This window comes from Heterodontus francisci, chromosome 5 (assembly GCF_036365525.1).
Source record: "Heterodontus francisci isolate sHetFra1 chromosome 5, sHetFra1.hap1, whole genome shotgun sequence".
NCBI lineage: Eukaryota > Metazoa > Chordata > Chondrichthyes > Heterodontiformes > Heterodontidae > Heterodontus > Heterodontus francisci.
This window is the reverse complement of record NC_090375.1, coordinates 33,626,944-33,652,197: the sequence shown is the minus strand read 5'-3', so window position 1 is coordinate 33,652,197 and position 25,254 is coordinate 33,626,944. Positions and strand designations below refer to the sequence as shown.

Below are 25,254 nucleotides of genomic sequence, written 5' to 3'. Positions count from 1 at the left end.
TATCGCTGTTCCTTCACTGAACTCCCTAACAGCACTGTGGATATACTTACCCCACATGGACTGCAGCGGTTGAAGAAGGCAGCTCACCACCACCTTCTCAAGGGCAATTAGGGATGGGCAATAAATGCTGGCCTGGCCAGCGCCACCCACATCGCATGAATGAATAAAAAAAATACTCCCTTTATGGCAGTAATAACCTCCCTAAGGTAAGGGGACTAAAACTGCACACAGTACTCCAAGTGTGGTCCAACCAGGTTCTATACCATTGAAGCAAGACTTCACTACTCCTGTACTCAAATCCTCTTGCGATAATGGCTAACATACCACTAGCCTTCCTAATTGTTTGCTGCACCTGCATGTTAGCTTTCAGCATTGCCCTCATCAGCCCTTTAAGTTGCCTCTTTAAAAACTCCAGCAAGTTAGTTAAACATGATTTTCCCTTAATAAATCCAAGCTGGCTTTCCTTACTTAACCTGCATTTATACATCTGACTAATTTGATCCTGAATTATTGTTTCTTGAAGTTTCCCCACCGCCGAAGTTAAACTGACTGGTCTCTAGTTGCTGGGCTTATCTTTACATCCTTTTTTTTTGAACAAAGGTGTAACATTTGCAATTCTGCAGTCCTTTGGCACCACCCCGAGAATAAGGAAGACTGGAAAATTATGGCCAGTGCCTTCGCAATTTCTCCTTTCACTTCCCTCAGTATCCTTGGATGCATCTCATCTGGTCCTGGTGCTTTATCAACGTTAAGTATAGTCAGCCTATCTAATACCTCCTTATCAATTTAAAACCTTCTCGTGTATTAATTATCTCCTCTTTCATTGTGGCCTGGGTAGCATCTTCTTCTTTGTAAAGACAAGTGCAAAATATTCATTTAATACCTCAGCTATTACCCCTGCCTGCATGCTTAAATCCCTCTTTTGGTCCCTAATTGGCCCTACTCCACCTTTTACCACCCTTTTACTATTATATGTCTTTAGAAGGCTTTGGGATTCCTTTTTATGTTGGTTGCCAGTCTCTTTTCATAATTTCTCTTTTCTTCTCTTATTTGCCTTTTCACTTCCCCTCTGAACCTTCTATGTTCAGCCTGGGCCTCCATTGAATTATCTACCTGATATCTCTCATTAGCACACTTTTTCTTCTTCATCTTCATCTCTATCTCTTTTGTCATCCAGGGAGCTCTGGATTTATTCGCCCTTCGTTTTCCCTGCAAGGGAATGTACCTTGACCGTGCCTGAACTATCTCTTCTTTGAAGGTGGCCCATTGTTCAACTACTATTTTTTCTTCTGGCCTTAGATTCCAATTTATTCGGCCCAGATCCATTCTTACCCCATTGAAATTGGCTTTCCCCCAGTTAATTATTCTAATTCTGGATTATTCTTTGTCCTTTTCCATAACCAACCTAAACCTTATGATACAATGATCACAGTGTCCTAAATGTTCTCCTACTTTTATTTGATCCACTTAGTCCACTTCATTCCCAAGAACCAGGTCCAGCAGTGCCTCCCCTCTTGTTGGACTGGAAACAACTGGCTGTAGAAAATTTTCCTGAACACACACTAGGAACTCATGGCCCTCTCTTCCCTTGACACTACTGCTGTCACAGTCCATATTTGGATAATTAAAGTCCCCCATTATAAATACTCTCCAATTCTTACATCTGTCTATAATTTCCTTGCAAATTTGTTCCACTTCATCCTTTCCACTAGTTGGTGGCCTGTAGTCTACACCAAGCAATTTCTTTGCACCTTTTTTGTTCCTTGGCTCTTGCCAAATAGATTCCATCCTTAACCCCTCTCTCCAGTGCTGCAATTCTCTCCTTAATACTGCCACTCCTCCCCCTTTCTTTCTTTTCTATCTTTCCTGAACAGCTTGTATCCAGGAACATTTAACACTTAGTCCTGCCCTTCTTTGAGCCAGGTCTCTTATAGACATAACATCATGTTTCCACATGTCAGTCTGCACCTGTAACTCGCCAATCTTACTAACAACACTCAGTGCATTCACATAGATGCACATTAACCCTGATTTACACTTTATTTCTTTCTCCCTTACTCTGACCCCACCGAATAACTTACTATTGTCTACTCTAGTGCTATCCATTCTCCCAGTACTCTGTGTACTGAGGTATTCCTCTTTGATATTTCCTCCTGGTTCCCACAACCCTGCCAAGTTAGATTAAACCCTCCCCAATAGCAGTAGCAAATAGTCCTGCAAAGAAATTTGTCCCAACTCTGTTCAGGTGCAACCCGTCCGGCCTGTACAGGTCCCACCTTCTTCAGAATTGGACCCAGTGTCCCAGGAAAGAAAAGCTCTCCCTCCAACACTACTTTTCCAGCCATGCATTCATCAGCACTTTCCTCCTATTTCTATGCTCAGTTGCACGAGGGACAGGGAGTATTCCAGAGATTACTACTTCTGAGGCCCTGCTTGCTAATTTCTTACCAAGCTCTCTTTCTGCAGGACCACATCGCTCTTCCTACCTATGTCATTGGTACCAATGTGGACCATGACTGCTGGCTGTACACCCTCCCCCTCAGGGTACTCTGAAGCCACCATCCTCGACCCTGGCACCAGGGAGGCAACACACCATGCTGTATTTACGTCTGCAGCCACAGAAGTCTGTTCTCCTAACTATCGAATCTCCTATCACTTTCACTCTTACAGTATTCTTTGTGCTGAGCCAGCCGTAGTGCCATGGCCTTGGCTCTGGCTGTGCTCCCCAGATGAACCATCACTTTACTCCGTATTCAGACCTGAATACCGGTTGGAGAGTGAGACATATTCAGGGTCTTCTGTACTATCTGCCTGTTTCTTCTTGACTGTTTGGCAGTCATCCATTCCCTCTCTCCCTTAAGCGGCAGGGTGACCACATCTATAACCGTGTTATCCACAAAGCTCGCAACCTCACGGATGCTTTGCAGTGACGCCAGCTGTTGCTCAAATTCCAAAACCTGGAGCTCAAGTTGCTGTTACTGATAACACCTCCTGCGCATATGGTTATTCAGGAAACAGGAAGTGTCCCGGAGTTCCTACAAAGCACAAGATGTTTGGAGCAGCCCTGCCATTCCTCTATCTGTTAATAACAGGAGGAGATGAAGGCAAGTGGAGGTTGCCATTGTTGGAAGAGGCCATTGACAGATTTATTTGTGAAAATGTGGATTTTAAATTTATAGGGAAAGGATGTTGGGAGCCGCCAAGGTGGGTATCACAGAAACAGAGTCTGGAGGCGACAAACATGTGGAAACGGTTTTCAATGGGAGTGGAATTGAGTGGGCTTGGTTTTGGATAGAAGTGGAGTTTGATGTTCCATTCCAGGTCAAACAAAACACCAAGTTGTGAATACTGATTCAGTCTGGGGTAATGGAGCCAATGGCTAGGGAGCAAAGTTTTTGATAGCCAGAATGAATAACTTTTGTCTTCCCATCTTCCATTGGAAGAAATTCTGACTCATCCATGTCAACGTTAGATTGGCAGTCTGTTGCAATAACTAGTTTAGAGAAGGTTTAGAGGTCAAAGTGAGTGTTGTCTGCATATCTATGAAAGCCATGGTCCCAAGGGATGTCACAGACATCCAGATGTTTGTACATGGATACAGGGAATATAACATATTCCAACAGGAAATATAACATATTACATGGGAATGCCTATTATAAATGTTTAGGTGGATTCTGTCCATTGCGATCGTTGTGTGTGATATGTGTACTTCCATTTAAAAACTTAATTTCATCTCATTCTTTAAATTATTTATGAACTTTGTAGCAGCTGATATTTGTAAAATCAGTTTGTAAAATGAGTTCCGAAGAAGGGTCACTGACCCGAAACGTTAACTCTGCTTCTCTTTCCACAGATGCTGCCAGACCTGCTGAGTGAATCCAGCATTTCTTGTTTTTGTTTCAGATTTCCAGCATCCGCAGTATTTTGCTTTTATTTGTAAAATTATACGTACCCCTTAAGGATAGCTGAGACCCAATTACCCGATCTTGAGAGTACTTGGAGACAAAATTGAGAAACCCATACTCAAAATATGAGAGTAGGCAGATGTGGTAAAGAATGGCACAGTGCATTTAAATAATATCATAGAATCTTTCATCCACTAAGAATACAAGTCCATTGTGCATCTGTATCCTTAAAAGGTATGCCTTAACCACTCAAAAGGAATTAATTTGCTGCTTAGAGTTTTCTGACTGTTGGTATTTTTATCGGACGTTGTGCAAAATTGCACTTCCTGTCTTTGTCTAACTGCTACCGTTCAAGTTTAAAAATGGCCTCATCCATATGATGTGTTGCGGAACCATGAAACCATAAGGGAGTACAAGACTGGAAAAGAATGCAGTCCATCCCGCTCGTCTCAAAAACTGAAGGAAAAAGAACATTTAATAGAAACTCAACATTTGGTTAGTGTATAGTGGTCCAAAGTGGTATGAACAGCAAAATTACCTGAAAGAAAATCAATTCCAAATGATTTCATGATTGCAAGCTGAGGGAAAATACTGCAGACTCCTTTTCTTTAACCATATCTTCAGCATCTCGACTGCCAACTTGCTGTTTTCTCCTAAAATAAAAGCAAAATACTGCGGATGCTGGAAATCTGAAATAAAAACAAGAAATGCTGGAACCACTCAGCAGGTCTGGCAGCAACTGTGGAAAGAGAAGCAGAGTTAACGTTTCGGGTCAGTGACCCTTCATCAAGGGTCACTGACCCGAAACGTTAACTCTGCTTCTCTTTCCACAGATGCTGCCAGACCTGCTGAGTCGTTCCAGCATTTCTTGTTTTTATTGCTGTTTTCTCCTCTTTGTTTTAACTGTTTATCGCCCATCCTTGTGTGCTTCATATATCAATAAAAATTCCAAAGATGTGGGATCTGGCAAATTTATCCATTGTTTGCCTTGTTGATTTAAACTCATTTTCTTGAATTTGCGTTTTGCTGGAGAAAAGAATTTTTTCTCGAGATTTGAGCATTTCTATTTTTAAGTGGATTAATAATTGGATATTTAGAGAGAGAATGATTTGAATGTGCTTGGCTTAAGAGCACTGGCTACATTTCTTACTGAACGTGTCATCGTGGCTCAGTTGGTATCACTCTCACCTGAGTCAGAATGGTGCAGGTTCAAGTCCCACTCCAGGATTTGAGCATAAAAGTCTCGGCCAACAATCAGGTTCAGTACTGAGGGAGTGCTGCCGGAGGTGCTGTCTTTAAGATGAGATATTAAACTGAGTCCCCATCTGCCCCCTCGAGTGGGCATAAAAAGTCCCATGGCACTACTTTGAAGAAGAGCAAGGGAGTTTTCCCCAGTGTCCTGACCACTATTCATCCCTCAGTCAACATCATAAAAACAGATTATCTGGTCATTATGATATTGCTGTTTTTGGGAGGTTATTGTGTGCAAACTGGCTGCCTCAAAAGTACTTAATTGACTGTAAAGCACTTTGAAATGATCTGAGGTCATGGGTCATGAAAAGCGCTATATAAATGCAAAGGTATAAACCTTGGTTCGGTGTTAGCGGACGTATTTATTTATGATAGTCTTATCTTCCTCAAAATCAGGAAGGTTCTTGAAACATATAGGTCAAGCTTTCACACATTTATGAAGTATATAGTACTTTTTTTTATCCAGTAATGGGGTGCTGGCGTCGTTGGCTAGGACTGCATTTATTGCCCATCCCTAATTGCCCTTGAGAAGGTGGTGGTGAACTGTTGCAGTCCGTGTGGGGTAAGTACACCCACCGTATTGATAGGAAGGGAGTTCCAGGATTTTGACCCAGCGACAGTGAAAGAACGGCAATATAGTTCCAAGTCAGGATGCTGTGTGGTTTGGAGGGGAACTTTCAGGTGGTAGTGTTCCCATGCATCTCCTGCCCTTGTCCTTCTAGGTGGTAGAGTCACTGGTTTGGAAGGTGCTGTCTAAGGAGCCTTGGTGCTTTGCTACAGTGCATCTTGTAGATGGTACACACTGCTGCCAATGTGCGTTGGTGGTGGAGGGAGTGAATGTTGAAGGTGGTGGATGGATGCCAATCAAGTGGGCTGCTTTGTCCTGGATGGTGTCGAGCTTCTTGAGTGTTGTTGGAGCTGCACCCATCCAAGCAAGTGGAGAGTATTCCATCACACTCCTGAGTTGTGCCTTGTAGATGGTGGGCAAGCTTTGGGGAGTCAGGCAGTGAGTTACTCGCCGCAGGATTCCTAGCCTCTGACCTGCTCTTGTAGCCACACTATATGGCTACTCCAGTTCAGTTTCTGGTCGATGGTATGTTGATAGTGGGGGATTCAATGATGGTAATGCCATTGAACATCAAGGGGGGATGGTTAGATTCTTTCTTGTTGGAGATGGTCATTGCCTGGCACTTGTGTGTCACGAATGTTGCTTGCCACTTATCAGCCCAAGCCTGGATAGGGTCTTGCTGAATTTCTATGTGAACTGCTTCAGTATCTGAGAAGTCGATTCAATAGTACTTAAGTATACACAATCATATTGTAATTACAGTCATAGCTGATGATAGTGGGATAGAGCTCAGTATTCAAAATCTAAACTCTCACCACATTATACCATTTATTATACACTTCTTACCTTTATTATGTGACCAAAAGATTGAAACAACTCCATGGAAGAAGGTGCTGACAAGAACCAGTACCTTATCAATGACTAAGTTTGTAAGTTGATATCCCCACTAATGAACTCTTGTAATGTTGATTTCGAGATCAGTATAACTCCCTTTCTCATTACCTACAACTGATATTCTGCCAATTGAAACTTTCAGTTGTGTATCTTTGATTCTCTACCATTTCAGGATGCCACTACCCACCAATGTAAAAGAAGTAATACTTTACACAGATGTTTTGTTCTTGCAGTTATCCCAGTGTTCTCCCAAACATGGGACTAGCAATTCTCCAATTCACTTAACTGCTGATGTTGCAAGGGTCAGTTCAAAAGTTTAGTGGTCACCCTCTTAGAATTGCTGTGTTGCTAGACATAGGAATATAGGAATTGAAGGATGAAAAATGACCTCCTGCGATTAGTTTGTCTTCGACCCTCCTGGTAGTTGCTTGATATAATGAGAATGGAGTTGTTGACTCCTCATAGGAATCAATCTCTTATCAATCAGTCCCCAAGAGACCCACGGACATGAGGCAAGAAAAACTTGGGTTAACCATAGGTTCAAAGTCACCTGTCCCTCCTCCCAAGCATGTCCGTTTACCAGACGTTAAATTTTTTGGGATACATCCTATAAGTAATTTATTTTTTGAAAGAAATCTATCTAATTTGCATTAGAATTAATTAATTATTTAATATTACCTTCCACCATCTCTGTAGGAAATCTGTTCTGTACATTGACCACTCTCTTACTGAAACAATGCTTCTGTATTACAAGAATTGCAATCTATGAATCAAACTTACTTGCCAAATGATGGTTAAAAGTTAATAGTGCAATTTTAAATCACTGCAAGTTAATAGCAGACTTCTGTTACTAATTAACCCTTCCTTTACATCAGTGGAATGCTCTTGCCATTGGAGTAGACCTTCAACTCATGACCTTCTGACTCAAAAGACTTGATCACATAATCTGTTTTAACAACCTCAGTGAATAATGAGGGAGTGCTGCACTGTGGAAAGTGATGTCTTTTGGATGGATGTTAAATCCCTATCTGCCCCCTCAGATGAAAATAAAAGAACCCATGTCACTAATTGAGGAAGAACAGGAATGTTCTCTCCGTATTCTGGCCAATATTCATCCTTTAACCAACAAAGGATATCACAGAAATATTTGGAAACCAAGGCCTAGTAGCAGTGAGGAACTTAAGGTAATTAATATTCCTAAAGAATAAGTACTGGAAAAATTAATGGAACTGAAAGCCACCACCCTTAGACCTGATGGCTTGCATGCTAGGGTCTGAAATGCTGCAACAGTCCCAGTGGATTGGAAGGTAACACTATTATTCAAGAAAGGAGGCGGGAAGAGAACACAGGGAAATACAGGTCAATTAGCCTGACATCAGTCATTTGGAAAATGCTAGAATTCATTATTAAGGAAGTGGTAACAGAGCACTTAGACAATTATGGTATTAGAGTCAGCATGGTTTTATGAAAGGGAAATTGTGTTTGACAACAACTACTTATATTTATGTAGTGCTTTTAAAGTAATAAAATGTTCCGAGGCACTACAGGAGCATTAGAAAACAAAATATGACACTGAGTTCCATACGGAGATATTAGGTCAAGGGTTAGGTTTTAAGGAGTGTCTTAAAGGAGGAAAGCAAGGTGGAAAGGCAGAGATGTGTAGGCAGAGAATTCCAGAGCTTCAGGCCGAGACAACTGAAAATACGGCCTCAAATGGCGGAGCGATTAAAATCCGGGATGCACAGCAGGCCAGAATTAGAGGAACACAGATATCTTGGAGGGTTGTGGGGCTGGAGGAGATTACAGAGATCGGGAGGGGCAAGGCCATGGTGGGATGAGTCATTGCTTGACCGGGAGCCAATGTAGGTCAGCGAGCATAGGGGTGATAGTGGGAGCAGGTCTTGTTGCAAAGATACAGGCAGCGGAGTTTTGGATGACCTCAATTTTACGGAGAGTTGAATGTGGGAGACCAGCCAGGATTGCCTTGGAATAGTCAAGTCTAGAGGTAACAAAGGCAATGACTGAGGGTTTCAGCAGCAGACGAGCTAAGATGGGGCGAAGTTGGGTGATGTTACCGAGGTGGAAATAGGCGGTCTTAGTGATGGCAGGAATATGAAGTTGGAAGCTCATCTCTGAGTCAAGTGTGACACCAAGGTTGTAAACAAACTGGCTTAATCTCACTGTTGATTGGAGAGAGACAAATTTATTAGAGTTTTTTGAGGATATAATGAGCAGGGTAGATAAGGGGAACCAGTCGATATAGTATATTTCAAAACATATTTGATAAGGTGCCACACAAAAGGTGTATGGTGTTGGGGGGTAATATGGATAGAGGATTGGTTAAAGGATAGAAACAGTGTAGGAATAAACATTTTCAGGTTGGCAGACTGTTCGTTACTAGTTGGTGTTGTTAGAATCTGTGCTGGTGCCTCATCTAATTAAAGTCTATATTATTGACTTGGATGAAAGGACCAAGTGTAATGTGTTTGCTGATGATACAAAGCTAGCTGGGAAAGTAAGCTGTGAGGAAGACATGCAGGGCTGGATCTTGTTGTCCTCCTGACAGTGGGTTCCATGGCAGGGGCAGAAAATCAGAGCGACAGCGACCACCACGGAACCCAATGCCAGATTGCTAAGCCGGATCTTCCTGGGGCGGATAGGCCGATGACGGCCTTCCTGCCCAGAGGCCACTTAAGGCCCTCCCCCCATCCCCCCACCCTGCCGCTGCTGGGATCTTACTAGCAGCGGGGAGTCCCTGCTGTGCAAGGAGGTAGCCTTGGAAAATGAGGCGCCCTCCTTGGGGAGGTGGGGGCCTCTTACATAGGCAATTTGTGGCCCACAGAGGACCCCCACAGGGACTAATTCACCTTCCGGGACATCCCTCCCCCGGACCATCTGGACTAGCCCCGACGACCCCGCCTCATCTACCTCTTCTCTGGGGTTCCAGCACTGTGCCCGGGTCCAAGGCCTCTGCAGTACTGGCAGTGGCCACCGCTCCCAGTGGCGCTGCCGATACTGCTGAGCTGCCGGCTCTCTGATTGGCCGACAGCTCTTGGAGGTGGAATCCCCACCTCCATTAAGTCTTTAAAGGGACTGGGATCCTGCCTCCTTAAACTTACACCCCAAAATTACTCTGGGGCGGCTGAAAAAGTGCGGAGGTGGGATTCCCCCGCCTTTTCGGCCTGGCACCAGGAGCCCCGCCTCCTGCACAAAATCGAACCCGAATAGTCTACAAAGGGCGATAGAGAGATTGTGTGAATAGGCAAGAAAGAAGTGTTGATGTAATTGTACAGGGCTTGAGTGAGACAACACCTGGAGAACTGTGTGCAGTTTTGGTCTCCATATCTAATGAAGGATATATTTGCCTTAGAGGGTGTACAACAAAAGTTCACTACGTTGATTCCTGGAATGAAAGGGTTGTCCGATGTGGAGAGATTGAGCAGAATGGGCCTATGCTCTCTGGAGTTTAGAAGAATGAGAGGTGATCTCATTGAAACATGTAAGATTCTGAGAGGGATAAGAGCAAAATACTGCAGATGCTGGAACTCTGAAATGAGAACAGAAATACTCAGCAGGTCTGGCAGGATCTGTAGCGAGAGAAACAGAGTTCACGTTTCAGGTCTATGACTTTCCATCCGAAATAGCAAAGGTTAGAAATTTGAGCAAGTGAAAATGGGGAGGGGGAAAGAATAACAAAAGAGAAGGTCTGCGATAGGACAGAGGGCAGGTGATATTAAATGACAGATGTCATGGAACAAAAGGCAGATGGAATGCTCAGTAGTTGTAGGAAAAGACAAAGCATTTGTCCAGAGAGAATGCTAATGACAGAATAATGAACAGCTCTGTCCGAAGGAAAAACATGAAAAAAACAAGTTTAAGACTAGCACATGGTTAAAAATAATAAAATAAAAATAATAAATAAATAATGCAGCTCATGGTCTGAAATGATTACATCTATTGAGTCCAAAAGGCTGTAGAGTGCCTAATCAGAGGTGTTGCACAAAGCGGTCACTCAATCTGCGAATAGAATACCCAGTGTAGAGATGGCCATATTGTGAGCAGCGAATACAGTATATTAAGTTGAAAGAAGTACAAGTAAATTGCTGCTTCAACTGGAAGGAATGGTTGGGGCCTTGGATGGTGAGGAGAGAGAAGGTAAAAGGTCAGGTATTTCACCTACTGTGATTGCATAGGATGATGCCGTGGGAAGGGAACAAAGTGTCGGGAATGATGGAGGAGTGGACCAGGGTGTCGCGGAGGGAACGGTCACTTCCGAATGGTGACAAGGAAGGGGAAGATGTGTTTGGTGATGGCATCACGTTGGAGGCGGTGAAAATGGTAGAGGATGATCCTTTGGACGTAGAGGCTGGTGAGGTGGAAAGTGAGAACAAGGGGAACCCTGTCGTGGTTCTGGGAGGGAGAGGAAGGGGTGAGGGCAGAAGTGCCAGAAAGGGTCGGACATGGTCGAGGGCCTGACCAACCACAGTGCGGGGGAATCCTCGGTTGAGGAAAAAGGAAGATGTATCAGAAGTGCTGTTTTGAGAACAGATGCATTGGAGACGGAGAAACTGGGAGAATGGAATGGAATCCAAGGGTGGAAATTGGAAGCAAAGTTGATGAAGTTTTCCAGTTCAGGGCGAGAGCAGGAAATGGCACCAATACTGTCATCAATCTAACGTAAAAAGTTTGGGAAGTGGGCCTGAGCAGGCTTGGAACAAGGAATGTTCGACATACCTCGCAAAAAGACAGGCATAACAAGGACCTATGTGGGTACCCAGAGCAACACGCAAGAGCGGGTAAGAGGCCAGGAGCAGGAATAATACTGGAGGTAGGTGAATGGGTCCGCTGGTCAGTGGGGAGGGCTCCTGGCCAAAGAAGTGATCCCGGAGGCGAAGGCAACGGAAAAAGAGCTCAATGTCATGCCGCACGCGAAATTCATTGAGGTGGGGGCATAAGGGGATAAAACTGAGTCCTTTGCCAAGTATCTTTGCTAAGTTTTGAGAGGGCTTGACAGGGTAGATGCTGACTGGCTGTTGCACCTGGCTGGAAAGTCTAGAATTAGGTGCATAGGATAAGGGATTAGCCACTTGTTACTGAGATGAGAGTTTTTTCACTCAGAATGTTATGAATCTTTGGGATTCTCTGCCCCAGAGGGCTGTGAATGTTCAGTCCTTGAGTATATTCAAGGCTGAGATCAATAGATTTTTTGGGAATCTTGAGGGAATCGAGGGCTGTGAGGATTGGGTGTGAAAGTGAGTCGAAGCAGTCAACGCTGTTTTATAAAGGAAATTTTGTTTGACATTTATTAGAGTTCTTTGAGGATGTAACAGCAAAGTGGATAAAAGGAGAACCAGTAAATGTGTATTTGGATTTCCAAAAGGCATTTGATAAGGGTGCCACATAAAAGGTTATTGCGCAAGATAAGAGATCATGGTGTTGGGGGTAATGGATAGAGGACTGGCTAACTAGGAGATACAGCAGCCAATTTGCACACAGCAAATACAAAGATAGGTAGGAAAGCAAGTTGTGAGGAGGACAGAAAGAGTCTGTAAAGGGATATAGATAGGTGAAGTGAGTGGGCAAAAAATTGGCAGATGAAGTATAATGTGGGAAAATGTGAGATTATCCACTTTGGTAGGAAGAATAGAAAAGCAGTACAGAGGGATCTAGGTGTCCTTGTACATGAATCACAGAACGTTAACATGCAGGTACAGCAAGTAATTAGGAAGGCAAATGGAATGTTGGCATTTATTGCAAGGGGATGGAGCATCTAAGTTGGGAACAAAAACAAGAAATGCTGGATTCACTCAGCAGTTCTGGCAGCATCTGTGGAAAGAGAAGCAGAGTTAACGTTTCGGGTCAGTGACCCTTCTTCGGAACTCCGAAGTTCCGGAAGTTCCGAAGAAGGGTCACTGACCCGAAACGTTAACTCTGCTTCTCTTTCCACAGATGCTGCCAGACCTGCTGAGTGAATCCAGCATTTCTTGTTTTTGTTTCAGATTTCCAGCATCTGCAGTATTTTGCTTTTATCTAAGTTGGGAAGTCTTGCTACAATTGTACTGGACATTGGTGAGAACACACCCAGTGTATTACATGCAGTTTTGATCATCTTATTTAAGGAGGGATATGCTTGCATTGGAGGCAGTTCAGAGAAGGTTCACTCAACTGATTCATGGAATGGAGGGGTTGTCTTATGAGGAAAGGTTGAGCAGGTTGAGACTATACTCCTTGGAGTTTAGAAGAATGAGAGCTGATCTTATTGAAGCATATAAGATCCTGAGGGGGCTTGACAAGGTAATGCTGAGAGGATGTTTCCTCTTGTGGGGTAATCTAGGACTAGAGGGCACAGTTTCAGAATTAGGGTCTCCCATGTACGACACAGATGAGAAGGAATTTCTTCTCCCAGAGAGCCGTTCATCTTTGGAATTCTCTTCCCCAGAGAGCAGTGGAGGCTGGGTCATTGAATATATTCAAGGCTGAATTAGACAGATTTTTGATCTACAAAGGAGTCAATAGTTATGGGGGGCAAGCAGGAAAGTGGAGTCGAAGCCACAATCAGATCAGCCATGATCTTATTGGAAGGCAGAGTAGGCTTTATTTTTTATGTTCTTAAATTGAAGATCAGGCATGATCTTGTTGAATAGCGGAACAAGCTGAAGGAACTGTATGGCCTAACTCTTTAATTTGTTATGTTCGTAATATGTGATCATTTGTCTAATTTGTGGGACCTTGATATGCACAAATTGCTGTGTTTTCCAATATTACATTTCAAAAGTACTTAATTGGCTGTGAAGTGCTTTGGGATGGGATGTGAAAGATGCTATATGAATGCCTGTGCTTCCTTTCATTTTCGTACTCTTATTTTCTTTTTTATAAATAGCACTGTCTCTTGCATACCTAAGCAAAAATCTTGATTTGATTATTGTAGTTTTGAGTGGTGTCTTTATCTCTGCAGAACTTGGGTTAAAATCATTATTTACAATGCATGCTCCATCAGTGTTAGGAAATGGAATATGCAGGTCTTTAGTTCTATAGTTTGAATAGAATGTTGGGGAAACAAAAACAGGCTGGTCCCCCTTGTGTTTTCTTTGAGCCACATCTGCTCGCTCCCCATAATCTTTTAATATTGCTCTTTTTAACCAACTATTCTAATCCATTTCAGTAGAAATGAAGGACTTAACTTTGACAATTGCTTGTAGCAGAGGATTCCACACTCCAACTACTTCCTCTTCACTTCTTTATTAGTAATTATTCAATTTCTGTTTTATGTTATAAAGAAGCCTGACAATGCTACAGAACACAAATATAAAGCAAACGTGATAAAGGTAATACATTTCATGTTTTCTTTCTTGCAGACCTTTCCAGTACATATCATCCGACAGGTGAGTGTGCATTATTTTATTTTTTAATACAAGTTTTAGATTAAGTGTTGTTACTGGAATTTAAGTAAAGCTTATTAATGCATGTGCTATTTAACACGGAGGTACAATACTGTTGGTAGTAATGTTGGAAGCAATTTCAGGTGATGAATTAGAACTCTCTTATGAAATATATTGGCACAACATTAAATCGAATTGGATCCATACAGGCAGAGACGGGAGATTTTATGATGGAGAATAGGGAAATGGCGGAGAAACTAGACAATTACTTTGCCTCTGTCTTCACAGAGGAAGATATGGAAAATCTCCAAGAAATACTAGGGAATCAAGGGACTTGTGAAAATAAGGAACTGAAAGAAATTAGTATAATTAAAGAGGTAGTGCTCGAAAAATTAACTGGATTGAAGGTTGATAAATCCCCTGGACCAGATGAGCTACATCCCAGAGTGTCGAAGGAGGTGGCTATAGAGATAGTGAATGCATTGGTGGTTATCGTTCAAAATTCTGTGGATTCTGGAAAGGTTCCTGCAGATTGGAAAGTAACAAATGTAACCCCACTATTTAAGAAAGGAGGGAGAGAGAAAACGGGGAACGACTGACCTGTTAGTTTGACGTCAGTAGTATGGAAAATGTTAGAACCTATTATAAAGGATGGGATAACTAGACACTCAGAAAATAATGATATGATTGGGCAGAGTCAACATGGATTTATGAAAGGGAAATCATCTTTGACAAACCTGTTGGAGTTTTTTGAGGATGTTACTTGTAGCATAGATAAGGGAGAACCAGTGGATATGATGTATTTGGATTTTCACACAGGAGGATAGTGAATAAAATCAGAGCACCTGGGATTGAGGGTAATATACTGGCAAGGATTAAGAATTTGTTAACAGATAGGAAACAGAGTAGGGATAAATGGGCTGTTCCCAGGATGGCAGGCTGTTGCTAGTGGGGTACCGCAAGGATCAATGCTGGGGCCACAGCTGTTCACAATCTGTATAAATGATTTGGATGTGGGGACCCAGTGTAATATTTCCAAATTTGCCGATGACGCAAAACTAGGTGGGAATGTAAGTTGTGACAAGGATGCTTCAGGGGGACTTGGACAGGCTAAGTGAGTGGGCAAAAACATGGCAGATGGATTCAAATGTGAATAAATGTGAAGTTATCCACTTTGGTAGAAAAAAAAGAAAGACAGTGTATTTAAATGATGAAAGGTTTAGAAGTGTTGATGTCTAAAGGGACCTGGGTATTCTTGTTCGTGAGTTACTAAAAGCTAGCATGCAGGTGCACCAAACAATTAGGAAGACAAATAGCATGTTGGCCTTCATCGCAAGGGAATTTGAGTACAGGAGTAAAGATGTATTGCTGCAATTGTATAGAGACTTGGTGAGACCGCACCTAGAGTATTGTGTACAGTTTTGGTCGTCTCCTCTCAGAAAGGATATACTTGCCATAGAGGGAGTTTTTAACAATTCATTCATTCATGGGATGTAGGCGTTGCTGGCCAGGCCAGCATTTATTGCCCATCCATAATTGCCCTTGAGAAGGTGGTGGTGAGCTGCCTTCTTGAACCGCTGCAGTCCATGTGGGGTAGGTACACCCACAGTGCTGTTAGGAAGGGAGTTCCAGAATTTCAACCTAGCAACAGTGAAGGAACGGCGATATAGTTCCAAGTCAGGATGGTGTGTGACTTGGACGGGAACTTGCAGGTGGTGGTGTTCCCATGCATTTGCTGCCCTTATCCTTCTAGTTGGTAGAGGTCACGGGTTTGGAAGGTTCTGCCTAAGGAGCCATGGTGCATTGCTGCAGTGCATCTTGTAGATGGTACACACTGCTGCCACTGTGCGTCGGTGGTGGAGGGAGTGAATGTTTATAGATGGGGTGCCAGTCAAGCGGGCTGCTTTGTCCTGGTTGGTGTCGAGCTTCTTGAGTGTTGTTGGAGCTGCACCCATCCAAGCAAGTGGAGAGTATTCCATCACACTCCTGACTTGTGCCTTGTAGATGGTGGACAGGCTTTGGGGAGTCAGGAGGTGAGTTACTTGCTGCAGGATTCCTAGCCTCTGACCTGCTCTTGTAGCCATGGTATTTATATGGCTACTCCAGTTCAGTTTCTGGTCAATGGTAGCCTCTATGATGTTGATAGTGGGGGATTCAGCGATGGTAATGCCATTGAATGTCAAGGGGAGATGGTTAGATTTTCTCTTGTTGGAGATGGTCATTGCCTGGCACTTGTGTGGCGCAAATGTTACTTGCCACTTATCAGCCCAAGCCTGGATATTGTCCAGGTCTTGCTGCATTTCTACACGGACTGCTTCAGTATCTGAGGAGTTGCGAATGGCGCTGAACATTGTGCAATCATCAGCGAACATCCCCACTTCTGACCTTGTGATTGAAAGAAGGTCGTTGATGAAGCAGCTGAAGATGGTTGGGCCTAGGACACGGCCCTGAGGAACTGCTGCAGTGATGTCCTGGAGCTGAGATGACTGATCTCCAACAACCACAACCATCTTCCTTTGTGATAGGGATGACTCCAACCAGCGGAGGGTTTTCCCCCGATTCCCATTGACTCCAGTTTTGCTAGGGTTTGTTGATACCATACTTGGTCAAATGCTGCCTTGATGTCAAGGGCAGTCACTCGTACCTCACCTCTTGAGTTGAGCTCTTTTGTCCATGTTTGAACCAAGGCTGTAATGAGGTCTTGAGCTGAGTGGCCCTGGTGGAACCCAAACTGAGCGTCACTGAGCAGGTTATTGCTGAGCAAGTGCCGCTTGATGGCACTGTTGATGACACCTTCCATCACTTTACTGATGATTGAGAGTAGGCTGATGGGGCGGTAATTGGCCAGATTGGATTCGTCCTGCTTTTTGTTTACAGGACAGACCTGGGCAATTTTCCTCATTGCAGGGTAGATGCCAGTGTTGTAGCTGTACTGGAACAGCTTGGCTAGGGGCATGGCAAGTTCTGGAGCACAGGTCTTCAGTACTATTGCTGGAATATTGTCAAGACTCATAGCCTTTGCAGTATCCAGTGCCTTCAGTTGTTTCTTGATATCACGCGGAGTGAATCGATTTGGCTGAAGTCTGGCATCTGTGATGCTGGAGACTTCAGGAGGAGGCCGAGATGGATCATCAACTTGGCACTTCTGGCTGAAGATTGTTGCAAATGCTTCAGCCTTATCTTTCGCACTGATGTGCTGGGCTCCCTCATCATTGAGGATGGGGATATTTGTGGAGCCACCTCCTCCAGTTAGTTGTTTAATTGTCCACCACCATTCACGGCTGGATGTGGTAGGATTGTAGAGCTTAGAATCTGATCCGTTGGTTATGGGATCGCTTAGCGCTGTCTGTCGCATGCTGCTTACGCAGTTTGGCATGCACATAGTCCTGTGTTGTAGTTTCACCAGGTTGACACCTCATTTTGAAGTATGCCTGGTGCTGCTCCTGGCATGCTCTCCTGCACTCCATTGAACCAGGGTTGGTCTCCTGGCTTGATGGTTATGGTAGAGTGGGGGATATGTCGGGCCATGAGGTTACAGATTGTGGTTGAGTACAATTCTGCTGCTGCTGGTGGCCCACAACGCCTAATGGATGCCCAGTTTTGCATTGCTAGAAATGTTCAAAATCTATCCCATTTAGCACGGTGGTAGTGTCACACAACACAATGGAGGGTATCCAATGTGAAGGGGGGACTTCGTCTCCACAAGGACTGTGCGGTGGTCACTCCTACCAATACAGCCATGGACAGATGCATCTGCGGCAGGCAGATTGGTGAGGACGAGGTCAAGTATGTTTTTCCCTCTTGTTGGTTCCCTCACCACCTGCCGCATACCCAGTCTAGCAGCTATATCCTTTAGGACTCGGTCAGCTCGGTCTGTAGTGGTGCTACCGAGCCACTCTTGGTGATGGACATTGAAGTCCTTCTGATGACATCAGGGGGTATGGGGTTAGTGTGTGAAAGTGGCATTGAGGTAGATGATCAGCCATGATCTAACTGAATGGCAGAGCAGACTCGACAGGGTGAATGGCTTACTGCCGCTTCTATGTTCACATGTCCCTGTGAATTAACACTTAAGTATATTGGTATGGTGCGAACAGAACCCACTTGTTTTCATTTTCGTCCAGAGTCCATCATCCAGAGTCGTAGTTGAAAATTTCACAGTCTTCAAGTTAAACTTCTATATTGTCATCATATATTTTGTCTTTTTTAAAAAGAGACACCTGGTATGGATTTTCTGCACGTCACACTTCTCTATCGCAGTTTACTGTCTGTGTATTGCATGGAGGGTATGAGAAGGGAGTAAAAAGGCAGTAATTGGAATATATGGCGAAACTCTGTGAAATGGAAATATTAAATCGGATGTCTGAGGTCACGATGCACTCAGTTACATAGAAACATAGAAAATAGGAGCAGGAGTAGGCCATTCGGCCCTTTGAGCCTGCTCCGCCATTCGTTATGATCATGGCTGATCATCCAACTCAGTAGCCTGTTCCCGCTTTCACCCCATGCCCTTTGATCCCTTTAGATCCAAGAGCTATATCTAACTCCTTCTTGAAAACATACAGTGTTTAGGCCTCAACTGCTTTCTGTGGTAGCGAATTCCACAGGATCACCACTCTCTGGGTGAAGAAATTTCTCCTCATCTCAGTATCCTTAGACTATGACCCCTGGTTCTGGACTCCCCCACCATCGGGAACATCCTACCTGCATCTACCCTGTCAAGTTCAGTTCGAATTTTATAGGTTTCTATGAGATCCCCCCCCTCACTCTTCTGAACTCCAGCGAATATAATCCTAACCGACTCAATCTCTTCTCATACGTCAGTCCCACCATCCCAGGAATCAGTCTGGTAAACCTTCTCTGCACTCCCTCTATAGCAAGAACATCCTTCCTCAGATAAGGAGACCAAAACTGCACACAATATTCCAGGTGTGGCCTCAACAAGGCCCTGTATAATTGCAGCAAGGCATCCCTGCTCCTGTACTTGAATCCTCTCGCTATGAAAACCAACATACCATTTGCCTTTTTTACCGCCTGTTGCACCTGAATGCTTACCTTCAGTGACTGGTGTACGAGAACACCCAGGTCTCGCTGCATATTCCCCTGTTTCAGTTTATAGCCGTTCAGATAATCTGCCTTCCTGTTTTTGCTACCAAAGTGGATAACCTCACATTTATCCACATTATACTGCATCTGCCATGCATTAGCCCACTCCCTCAACTTGTCCAAATCACCTTGAAGCCTCTCTGCATCCTCCTCACAACTCACCCTCCCACCCAGTTTTGTGTCATCTGCAAATTTGGAGATATTACATTTAGTTCCCCTCATCTAAATCATTAATGATTATTGTGAATAGCTGGGGTCCTAGCACTGGTCCCTGCAGTACCCCACTAGTCACTGCCTGCCATTTGGAAAAAGACCCATTTATCCCTACTCTTTGTTTCCTGTCTGCCAACCAATTTTCTATCCATCGCAATACACTACCCCCAATCCCAGGCGCTTTAATTTTACATGCTCATCTCTTATGTGGGACTTTGTCGAAAGCCTTCTGAAAGTCCAAATAAACCATATCCACTGGCTCCCCATCATCAACTCTACTCGTTACATCCTCGAAGAATTCTAGTAGATTTGTCAAGCATGATTTCCCTTTTGTAAATTCATGCTGACTCTGCCCGATTCTACCACTGTTCTCTAAGTGCTCTGCTATAAAATCTTTGATAATGGACTCTAGAATTTTCCCTACTGCTGACATCAGGCTGACTGGTCTATAATTCCCTGTTTTCTCTCTACCTCCCTTTTTAAATAGTGGGGTTACATTAGCTACCCTCCAATCTGTAGGAACTGTTCCAGAGTCTATAGAATCTTGGACAATGACCACCAATGTATCCACTATTGCTAGGGCCACTTTTTTAAGTACTCTGGGATGCATACCATCAGGCCCTGGGGATTTATCGGCCTTCAATCCCATCAATTTCCCCAACACCATTTCTCTACTAATACTAATTTCTTTCAGTTCCTCTCTCACTTAGCCCTGCGTTCCCCAACATTTCTGGTATGTTTATGTATATAATGTTATGGTATAATGGTATGTTAATGTATATAACATTTCAGTTAATGTTGCAATCTGTGTTTACACATGAATCTTGGACTTGAGGAAGGGACTGGCACTGAAGCACTGAGCGAAATAGTTTTCTTCTAGGTTGTAAATCTCTGACACTGCTGTTGTATACAAGTTCATAAATTTGCACTGTGACAACTGTTAGATGAGCTAATTCACACTGCTGCTTTGGAGAAATATTAATGCATTGGGCGAGAAAAGGTTACATTATTTGAACGAGTGTGCAAAAAGAGAAAATGCCATATCGCGTCATACTAGATAATTAAATAGAGGAGCTGCTGCTTTGAAGCTTCTGTAGCAAAACAATTATCTAATGGAATAAATAAAGGATGTAAACTTCATATGAGCAATGGTGAAGTCATTATTTTACAGGATGAAGGATATGACACAGAGGAAATTTGAGGTTTATTAATATAGTTAGTAGACTTTATATTGTTTGTAGAGGGAAATCCATTTGAACCGCATGGAGTACCAGAGAGGAAACTGAAAGAAGTGAGCAGTACTTGAATAGTGGTATGTAGCTTGGATACTTTAATTAAACAAACTTGATTTGAAATATAAATATTGAATAATTTCAAACACTATTCATTGTAGATTATTGATAGAATGTGGGCAAGTGATGACAAATCAAATAAGAAAGCAAACACAAAAGAAGGAAATGAGCAGAGACCTGGACATGTCCTCCACTGGCATATACTGCAACTTAAGTGAACTACGTTTTTGACTGTTCTGAAGGGATAGTGGGAGAGAAGTGAGGGGGGTTACGGGGGGCGGTGGGATGGGAGTGTGGGGGTGATTGGATGAATGTTTCTGGTTACTTTTGTTTCTTTTAATGTGCTCTCTTTGTGGCCAAGAGGTTTGTATTTCAGAGCTTCAACGATGAGGAATTCTGCTGGTTTTTAATTTACTAACAGTTAAGCTTCCTTGTTAGTTACCTATCGCTGATTTATAAGAATGAAGAAACTTGCTCTTATCATATTTTAGGGTGTCTTAAAGCACTTCCTGTCCAATAAGCTACTTTTGAAGTGTGGTCTCTGTTGGCAAAGACAAAACATCACATTTGCACACAGCTAGGTCTCGAACAGTAAAGGAAATTAATGAACAGTTAAAGAACAGAAAATGCTGCAAATAACAGATCATGCAGCAATTTTCAAGAGAAAAGGCTGGCTATGACATGACCTTTCATTGGAACTGAAAACAGAAGAAAGAATAGGCAGATTAGCAATATGCAAAAACATGGAGAGGGAGGGAGGGAATGAACAGATGTCAGTTATTGAGAAGGTAATGACCTGCAAATTGCCTGATTATAAAAGATGACAACATGAGGGTTAAATATGGAACAATAAAAAAATGCAGGGGTGGGGATTCCACGAAAACGCCAGCCTGCAAATGCAATGGATTTGAAACTAAAGCAGAAAATGCTGGGAAAACATTTGTGGGTCTGAATGGGCTAAGATCCCCTCATTAGTATTGTGTTTTGATGAAATGTCACCATTACAAATGCCAACTCGCTTTCTCTATACTTGGACACTGACAGAACCACTCCACATCACAAATACATGTGACTATTAAGAAATTGGGAGGATGCAGCTAAAGTATTCAAAATAGAAGGCAGCAGTGCCCGGCAGGAAGTTAAGAAACGGTTCCTGAAGCTTTTGTTGAGATTTATTGAAGTAGTGTGGGCGGCTAGTTTCTATTTTTTTCTTCTCAGCCGGAACAGACATGACGGACTGAATTGTTGCTGTAATGGGTGGCACAGTGGCGCAGTGGTTAGCACCGCAGCCTCACAGATCCAGGGACCCGGGTTCGATTCTGGGTACTGCCTGTGCGGAGTTTGCAAGTTCTCCCTGTGGCCGCGTGGGTTTTCGCCGGGTGCTCCGGTTTCCTCCCACATCCAAAAACTTGCAGGTGATAGGTAAATTGGCCATTGTAAATTGCCCCTAGTGTAGGGAGGTGATAGGGAATATGGGATTACTGTAGGGTTAATATAAATGGGTGGTTGTTGGTCGGCACAGACTCGGTGGGCTGAAGGGCCTGTTTCAGTGCTGTGTCTCTAAATAAAATAAATAAATAAATAAAAATGTTTCTATGGTTCTAGTGTAGGAAACCAGTGACTGAGAAATTAGAGGGGTAATGGGAGGACGGGCCAAAGGGAGGTCAGGTTACACTTGGGAACAAATGGATGTGTTCAAAATAGCCTTTTAATCTCTCAAGTTGAGAAGTCCGCACTCTGAATGCAGTGTCATAAATTCGAGTAAGTACATATGAATTGCTGTCTCAAATGGAGGGTGTGTTTGTGGCCCTGGGCACATTAAATGGATAGGTCTCCAGCGCATGTACTATTTCAGATTTCTCACATTTGTATGCTGTTTCTCATTCTAATGAATGGTTAGTTAACCTGTTTTTGTTGTTAGTCATTTATGGCACAGAAGGAGGCTATTCGGCTCATTGAGTCCATGCTGGCTCTCCACAGAGCTATTCTGTCAGTCCCACTCCCCTGCCTGATCTCTGTAGCCATGCAAGTTTATTTCCTTCAAGTGCCCATTCACTTTCCTTTTGGAGTCATTGATCATCTCCGCTTCCACCACCCTTGTGGGCAGCGTGTTCCAGGTCATTACCATTCGCTGTGTAGAAAAGTTCTTCCTCATGCTCCCCCTGCACCTCTTGCCCAAAACTTTCAATCTGTGTCCCCTAGTCCTTGTAGCATTAGTTAATAGAAACAGTTTTTCCTTGTCTAACTTATCTAAGCTTGTTATAATCTTGTACACTTCTATTAAATCTTCCCTCAATCTCCCCTGCTCTAAGGAGAACAACCCAGTCCTTTCAACTCAACCCCGTAACTAAAATTCCCCCATCCCTGGAATCACCAGAGGAGGCTGAGGGGAGATCCAGTTGAGGCGCACAGCATTACAAGAGTCCCAGACAGAGCCACTTCCTCTATCTGAGAGGTCAACAAACAGGGAAGCCCATAGATTTGAATTAATTGGTAGCAGGATTAGAGGGGAGTTGAGGAATAATTGTTTCACCTAGCAAGTTGTGGGGACCTAGAACCCGCCGCCTAAAAAGGCGGCAGAGGCAGAAACCCTCATCGCCCCCAAAAAGTAGTCGGATATGAACCTGACATACTGTAGCGTAAAATGGAGGAAAGAGTAGGGCCTATTAGAGACCAAAAAGGTAACTTGTGCACAGGAGAATGTCACCTGGCCCACTGAGCCAGCACCGGCTCTCCGCAAGAGCATTTTAGCTAGTCTCTGTTCTTCAAAAAGTTCCATGGGATTTTTGGTGTGCTCATAGACGAGCAGTCTAAGCCTCTGCGTAACTTACCATCCAAAAGGAGGCAATCTAACAATATTGCATTCCCTCAGAAACTGAAATGTCAGTCTAGACTATATGATAAGGATCTGGATTGGGACTTGAACCTCCGATTTTGAGCCAGAGGCGAGAGTGCTACCAGCTAAGTCAGACTGCCATTAATACCAGAGAAAAAAATTGTATCACAGAAGCAGCTTTTATATTGGCTGTGATGAGGTACCAGAGATGCCAGTCCTGGATCACGCTTTGTGCAACTGTTGTCGACTCTAAAGCAGTCCTGCTGTGCAACTCTTTTAAGAACATAAGAAATCGGAGCAGGAGTAGACCATACAACCTGTTGAGCCTGCTCCGCCATTCGTTATGATCATGGCTGATCTTGGGCTTCAACTCCACTTTCCCACCCACTCCCCAAATCCCCTAATTTCTTGAGAGACCAAAAGTCTGTCAATCTTCGCTGTTACGACCTCAGTGAGACTGTTAACATCAAAATACGAAATATGAACCTTCAGACCAAATTTTAAGAATTACATGACAAAATTTCACATTTTAAGACTTTTATTATCACAACTAATGATATCAAGTGATATGGAGTGGGAAAGTGGTGTTGAGGTCAATGATCAACCATGATCTAATTGAATGGCAGAGCAGGCTCGACGGGATGAATGACCTACTCCTGCTCCTATGTAACTAAACTAAAAGAAATCCGCGTTAACTAAATAGTACTTTGTAAGTAGCTGATACCCCATATTACAAAGAAAGGTATTTTCTTTACTTATTAAAGCACTTGAAAACCTCACACCTCACTTATACGTTACACAGTCCTCTTTGATGGCAATATCTTTGTTAAAAGTCCAAAACTCCTCCCTTTTGCAATGGGCCAGAGCTTCCAGACCTTACTCAAAATCAATGTCCTCTTTTCTCACTTCTATGAACACTTTTAACCTGGATGTCTGTGAATAAGGTGATCCCTGGTGATCTTGTTGGTTTTTTACTTCTCCGCAAACCTCGACTTTCAAAACAGGTTCAAGTCTTCGCAGTCTCTTGCTGTATCAGTTTTTTCCTGAGGGCGTGTTCTCTCTCACCCTTAAGGCTGCCACCGCTGGTTGTCTTCCTTTCTTACGGCCTGTCTGCTTCAGAAAATCTGTTAAATTTATCTGGAATCAAAAAACTCATTGTCCTTTTCCAATATGCAAAGTCCAGAAGCCTGCTTCAGCAGAGCCACCTGGGCCTTCCATTGTTTCCAGGTATTAGCAGCTGTCATGCACATTTGCATTCTCAGAATCACTGACTCTTTGTTTACGAGCCAAAAGCCTGGGAGGGTGAAATCCATTGTTCTTCAGGTGTTATACCCCCAGCAGTCTCTGTTTTTCAAAAATAAAGTCTATGATCTGTGTTCTCTGTTGTCATTGTAACCAAGATTTCTGTCTAGACTTAACCAGAGTTGATGTGAGGTCACCTGACTTCTCTGACTCCATCTTCAACTTTTAAAAATCACTTTTATAAAACCAATCATGTTATAAAACCAATATATTCAATGATGGTGCAAACACAGCCCTCTGGGGTAGAGAATTCCAAAAATTCACAACCCTTTGAGTGAAGAAATATCTCTTCATCTCAGTCTTCTGTTTTAAATTACTGGCCCCTTAAACTGAAACTCCCCTCCCCCCCACCCCCCTTGTTCTCGATTCCCCATACAGAGGAAACAATCTCTTAAATATGGAGACCCAAACTTCACAGTATACCAAGTGTATTCTCACCAAAGCCCTGTGCAATTGTAGCAAGATGTAACTAAACTGATTCCCTGAGAGACCAAAAATCTGTCAATCT

The 25,254-nt window shown here is 43.3% G+C and overlaps 1 protein-coding gene across 4 annotated transcripts in view; it reads left to right on the top strand.

Moving 5' to 3' along the window:
* LOC137369804 (focal adhesion kinase 1) overlaps positions 1-25,254 on the top strand; it is a 717,355-nt gene that overhangs the window by 182,298 nt on the left and 509,803 nt on the right. For 2 of the 4 annotated variants that reach the window (XM_068031301.1, XM_068031300.1), the window contains exon 2: positions 13,974-14,000. The exons of 1 other annotated variant lie outside the window; for it this stretch is intronic. The gene's annotated coding sequence lies outside the window, so the exon portion shown is untranslated. Of the gene's footprint in view, positions 1-13,973; positions 14,001-20,605; positions 20,629-25,254 lie in introns of those variants that run through there. One more of the 4 variants, XM_068031303.1, reaches the window with a different exon arrangement.